Source organism: Haplochromis burtoni, unplaced genomic scaffold, assembly GCF_018398535.1.
Source record: "Haplochromis burtoni strain Fernald_Lab_line unplaced genomic scaffold, NCSU_Asbu1 Contig_539, whole genome shotgun sequence".
NCBI lineage: Eukaryota > Metazoa > Chordata > Actinopteri > Cichliformes > Cichlidae > Haplochromis > Haplochromis burtoni.
The window spans coordinates 244,426-251,200 of record NW_024582900.1 but is presented as its reverse complement, the minus strand read 5'-3'; the positions used below and the strand labels follow the sequence as shown (position 1 = coordinate 251,200).

At 42.2% G+C, this 6,775-nt stretch overlaps 1 protein-coding gene across 1 annotated transcript in view; it reads right to left on the bottom strand.

Moving 5' to 3' along the window:
- The window catches only part of cdk14 (cyclin-dependent kinase 14), a 222,749-nt gene that overhangs the window by 25,580 nt on the left and 190,394 nt on the right, over positions 1-6,775 (bottom strand). The window lies entirely within an intron of this gene.

The following is a 6,775-nucleotide window of genomic DNA, read 5'->3' as shown; positions in this document are numbered from 1 at the left end:
TTTGAAGTTCTCCAGATTCCTGGTAATGAGCTAATCGTGTGCTTCAGGTGTGTTGACCCAGGGTAAGATCTAAAACCTAATGCTTGAGGTTTTAATTTCAAGATCAAGGAGCATGGTAGCACTGTGCTTTGACACTTAAGAACTGGCTTCACACCCTCCTTCCCACATGTTTATGCTTCTAAAGCAACCGGTTAAGTTCTGGGAAATTGTGGTCTCTGTTAAATATTAACACACTACACTGGCAAAAAACCCAAGATGATGAACTAATCCATATTTAACCAAAATTACACATTGCCTAACCTGATAATCACACAGAATTTATTTATATTTATTTATTTATTCATTCACATAAGTAAGGCAGATAAACAAAGTTAAATATATTGTATAAGCAAGTCAAATATATTTTTGGCACTACTCTATGAGTATAAGCAGCTGTGTGGCTCCATTGTTGGATTTGCCACCTGCCCCTGAGTATAATCAAACATTTGTGTCTGGAACCAGAACTCGTCTTTTCCTGAACTCAGGTGAGCAGTAGAAGCATCGGCAGCGACGAGAACATGTGGGATGCAGGATGCAAACCCCAGTGTGACATCCAAGTCCCACTCTTTATACGGTGATGTTCCTCCATGTGGCCTCCATCTCTAAATTTGGGCTGTCTAATAAGTGCACTGGTTATTTTGGAAAACATTGCTCTGTTAATAAGATCTGAAGGCTCATAGAAGCCTTTGAAGTCTGCCTTGTGGCCACTGATTGACATCTTTGATTGACAGTTGGCTCGCCTGCTGCTCTCCGCCTCCTCAACTCAAATCGAGTCAGACATGTGGAGCTTCTGTTCTAAGACATCACATATAACGTTTGTGGTTAAGCATTTACTCTCAGAAGACAGTAACAAGACATGTAGTTACGATAACTTTTCTGTTAGCACAATGTAGCTAAAGCAGCTAGCTCAAGCATCGATCACCTGATGTCTAAGCTAGCGGTCTGGGTTAAAACACCAAATGTGAACAGCATGGCATCACTGACGTCTGCTTAGTTTCATAGCTCCATGTAGTGACACCAGCCACATCACTGTTCACGGGATAGGGTTAGGTCCAACTCATGCTAATATCATGCAAGGCGTGCAAGGCAATGCTCTATGCAACTTAGAATAGAATAGAATAGAGTAGAGTAGAATAGCCTTTATTGTCATTGTACAGAGTACAACGAAATTGGAGTGCCACTCCCTTGGTGCAAGTTTCAATAATAAATATAAATGTAAAATATAGAAAGTACAAAAAAACAATCGTAAGTACTCAAACAACAGTAAGTACGGTATATACAGGATAGCAGCATAATATAATGGCAGTGACGGTATGGTATAGGTTCAATTGTTTTTGTGCTTATTTACTACGGTGGTAGCTCTGGGAAAGAAGCTATCCCTGAATCTGTTTGTCCTGGTTTTATGTGACCTGTACCGTCGGCCTGACGGTAATAGTTCAAACAGTTGGTTGCTGGGGTGAGAGTGGTCCTTGATGATATTGCCAGCTCTGCTGAGGTACCGAGAGTTTGCAGTGACCTCCAGGCTGGGCAGAGAGCAGCCAGTGATCTTCTGGGCTTATTTAGAATGGCCAGATTTGAAACATCTGAAAAGTTGTCTCTCCTTCTGCTGACAACAACTTTGAAGTAAGAAGCTACAGTCTAGGTCAGGCTTGGCCAACTCCAGGCCTCGAGGGTCGGTGTCCTGCAGGTTTTAGATCTTACCCTGGGTCAACACACCTGAATCACACGATTAGCTCATTACCAGGAATCTGGAGAACTTCAAAGCATGTTGAGGAGGTCACTTGGCATTTAAATCAGCTGTGTTGGATCAAGGACACATCTAAAACCTGTTCTTTAGTGTCAAAGCACAGTGCTGCCATGCTCCTTGATCTTGAAATTAAAACCTCAAGCATTAGGTTGTTTTTTTTAAACTCACACCTATAAAAACATGATGATATTGGGTTAGTAACAGCTCCGCTCTCAGGCCAAAACCTCAGATTTGGCTGTTGGTAAAGCTTATATTAGCATCCTGTGTAAGCTTTGGGTAAAGGTAGTGAGCCAGCCTTTAGTTAATATCACATTTGTTAATGATTTTTTCCATTACAAATAAACATGCAAATCCTATTATTGCAACCCAAACAGTTCCTACCCAATGAACCAACATCCGATTACTTGAACATTCAGGTACAGCTTTATTTACAATATCCTTAAGCGGACTGTGGCACTGTGAAAACATGAAAACATGTTGAGGAGGTCACTTGGCATTTAAATCAGCTGCGTTGGATCAAGGACACATCTAAAACCTGCAGGACACCGGCACTCGAGGCTTGGAGTTGGACACCCCTGCTTTAGGTGAAGACGAAAATGAAAATTCCAGATAAAGGGTACATATAAACTACCTTATTCGTAAACAAATCAGTGGCAACCTCATCAGTATTAAGAGATTCAGGGGTAGCTGTGCTCAAGGTGTTCTCAGGTTGTGTGCCTACCAGTTCAGACAGCTGATGAAGTAATGCAGTAAAATGATAACTTAATTTCAGACATTATTTCAGAAGAAGCAAGTTAATTACAGAGAGGAAGTTTTTGAGTTTTTGTTGTTACTAGTGACGGCCCCGATCCTAGCCCTTATAACTCTAACCCCTAACCTTTGGTGTTTGTCAGAGAACAGACACGTGCAAAACTATTCAGTAAAACGGTCCAGCTGTGACAGTCTTTTCCTCTCACACGGCCATGAGAGTGGTGCACTTTAAGTCATTTCTTGTTTTTCCAAACACTGCACATATGTCGTGGCTCTGCCTGTAACAGGGTACATTTAAAAAAAGCCATACCTGAAGAGGGCTTCTGTCTAACACAGATAATGTGTGACTTTATGTATGTGGTAATAAAGGCTCACGCTGCTCTGTACTATCAATCAAAATGCTTCGTATCCATCATAACACAAGTAGGTCACACTGACTGGCTCATATGACAAGATTATAAATAAAACAGCAAAATAACTGCCATTATTGGTGAGATGGTTAGAAGCTAGACGCGGGAAGATGTTACAGCATTTGGCTATTCATGTCAACCGACCTCCTCGTCTTTACACCAGCTGCTGGTGTTTAACACGGCAGTGGGGTAGTGAGCAAAGAGTTAGCGATGAAGAGTCGGGCTGTGCGCTCTAATCTTTCATTAAAAGAAGCTGAGCTGCTTGAAGGCATAGCATGTGAAAAATGCTAACTATTCTCGCTCTGGATCAGGAAGTCAGCTAAGCAAATAAACTGAGTAACAACATAACAGCATAATCAGATTACTGTAGATGGCGATAAAAACCAGTGCGGCTTTGTGAGGATGATGTTTTTTCTGAACAGAGACGTGATGTCCTGCTGATGGCGGGCACACAGCTGCAACTGGGTAAATGTGACAAAGGGTTAAAAAACTGCCAAACACTCCTGGTGTCGGGCTTCCCAACAGCCCGGGCTTTACTGGGAATGGGAGAAAGGTTGGAGGCGGGTGTGCGGCGTGAGGAATGGGGGTAAGTAGTGGAGAACGAAGGCTGGACCTCGCTATGCTCCACTGGGACAAAGTGGGCTCCACCTCCCCCACACCTACACAGCCACTCCCCTTTCTCTCTCCCTCACTCTTTGGCGCTCAGAGTGCTGGGGCTTTAAGTCCGTCTCCCAGGTTACGCACACAGCTGTTGACAGCCCCCCCCCCCACACAGTCTCTCTCTTAATAACAGGCCCTGCAGTGCAGAAAGCGTAGGGCCTTGTTAGCCAACAACCAGGCATGAAATCACTGCTCCGTACTCCCACTACGATGAGTCAATCTATACCTCCTGTTTGTCTTTGTTCACGCTTATGTGTGTGTATCTCTGTGAGTGTGTCCTGAAGATGAGTGTGCTCGCTGGTTTTTCCTTCGGGCCATGCAGAGCTCTATCTTTGACTGGGCTGGCTGTCTTTTGTTTAGACTCCTCTACAGCTCCGTTCTGACACAGACCTCATGCTGTGCATCCTAAACACAATATCAGAGGATTAAGTTAACTTTCCCGACTTTGAATGAGAAGCTCTTTCTTCGGTACATTTCCATACACCTGTTCCCTGTGTGCATTTTAAGTTTGCAGCTCGAAAATGTCTGGAATGTGAAAGTATCCATATCTTCACATAAATATTCTCTCTTTAACCCCTGTTGCTGAGCGGTAAAGTTAGCTTATTTATGGCTCTCCTATCTAAGAGAACACGAGTTCAAAACAGAGATTGTTGTTTTCGTTTTAATAAACTGAAGTTTATTACTAAACTGCAGACTGACATCTGGTTACAAATGATCACTAGGTATTAGAAATGCTAATGCTAACGCTAGCTAAGCCACAATAGGCTGGAGGCAGATCTGTGCCAACACTTACATATAGGGGATGATCTCAAGATGTCTCTATGAGTCTGGGTAGTGTGCTCAGCAACCATATGAATAAGAGCTGTATAATTTATATAGGCTGTAATATGAGTATGCATATTAAAATAACATCAAATGCTTTATTAAAACTGATACTGGTCTCTAAAATCATAGCAGCTTAAGAAAAATTGCAGAAAAAATTCAGGCCACCAACACAACACCAAAGACTGGCCACTCAGAGGAAAGCCAGATGTACAAAAAAATTAATGATAAAAACAATCCACGCTAATTTAGTATCAATGCCGAGAGAAGAGATGAAAACTCATCTGTTATAAAAGCCAGATTTAATAAACGTTTTGATGATCACAGCACGACGACAGGCAAAGCAACGGCATCCACTGTAAATAACAGGCCAGTCATCATTCACGTACGGTTTTAGGTTAGAGAACAACATTTACTCTTCACCACTTCTGATACTCTGTGTAGTGTTTCATCGAGTCACATGCATCACATTGCTAGCTTCCCAAACATTAGCTTCCTCTTTGTTGCCTTGGTCATTTGAACTGTAGTTACAGATGTTGATGATCTACAATGCTAGATTTAGCGTTACAGATGTTCTTTAAGCAGTCTCTTTAAGAAATGCATATCCAGTTTTACAGCCTATATAATTTATACAGCTCTTATTCATATGGTTGCTGAGCACACTATCCAAACTCATAGTGCCATCTCGATATCGTCCCCTACATATAAATGACATTTTCTTCTGTGGGTGCTTGCCTGTTTATGAGTGCAGTATCCACAGTTTTCCGGGTCCACTTTTAAAAATGTACATAAAAAAACCAGTTAAAAAAAACACTGAAACACCAACAAATCACCAATTTCCAAGACATTGCTGTGAGGAGGTTATTGCTAACAGTCTTTGGCTCCTGTTGGTTGGAAACAGTGTTACTTTAATTGAAAGGAAGGTTGTGAATAGGAAATGAATTACTGCTGTACCATGTGTGAAAGTAAATAAAAAAATGAAAATGAAATAAAAAATAACGATGAAACTCTGGACTGATGATGATGATTATATTCGAGATTTCCTGGTTTGTGCTTCAGATATAACCATTTTGCAATGCCCAAGGTAGAACCACCTTTTGACCATCACATTTTTTTTCTCATTGGTGGAAACAGTTCAAATCTTGGTTCACGCACCAGAACAGAAACAACTCTGCTTTGGTAATAATGAGGTAAGCATGTAACTGTTTTTACCTCGATGGCGGAAGATTCTTTGAAAATTCTCAAAAAACTGTCTCCAGCCTTGATAGTGGTCGGTTGGAAGGTGTACTGCAGGCACGTGTTTGGTGTGTGTAGTTGGGGGCAGGCCAAGAGTTCACCTCTGTTAGCCGTGGATGCCAACAACCCTTTACTCATGAAAGTAGCATGAATACAACTATGATTAAGATGGAAACCTGCACGGAGGGTTGTGGGCACATACTGAGTAATCCGCAGATTCACAGGCTCTTAAACTGTACAGAAACAAACATGCCGATATATTATCCAAATGCAAATATCAATACTCTGGTTTCTTAGAGAGAAGCACGCCATGGGCACACCAAAACATCCTGCTCTATTCTCCATTTTTACCAGAGGAATTCTTTACAAAGCCAGCACTTGCTGCAGTGAAGCTCTGTGCCGCCCGTACTCTCTCCCAGTAATCACAAGGTTCGGGGCTGCGGCATTATGCTAACTTCTACTGGCAAAAAAGGGAGGGACCAAGGGGCTGCTTTGATAAGTCGAGCATGGAGAACGTGAATGAGGCAGCGACAGGCGAGGCAAAACACACATTCATTCCCCTCACAATGCCAAGCAGCACTTTTAATTAAACCTTATCCAACACGATGAATAATGCAACAGCTTCCTTGCAATCCTCCGTCTTCTTTCTGTAGCTCACCGTGCTGTGTTCAACCATTTCACCCAGTCACATGCATACATTAGGCAGAGGAATGGTGCAGAAGAAAGGATAAGCTCTTTCAAAATGACAAAATGTTTCATAGTTTTGCCAACAGGGGGAAGAAGTGCAAAGCATAAATACGCAGGAAGGATTCTGGAATGTATAAAGCCTAAAAAGTGTAGCTCTGCTGTTTTGTGTCTTTGTTTAGAACATGTCAGAACTGACAGAGTGGGAACTATGTCTTGCAAAGTTTACACATGTTAGCGTTCAAAGGCGCTCACACTCTCAAGTCAAAAGCAGGTATAACTTTATAACCCAGTTCAGCCTCTGGTAGAAGAGCAAAGGGCTCAGTATGAAGCTCACCGAGACAAAGTCCAACATAACATGTTCTCCGTGGGAGAGAGATGGCCTCACCGCATCAGACAAGACTGGCCGCTGAGAAACACATCACCC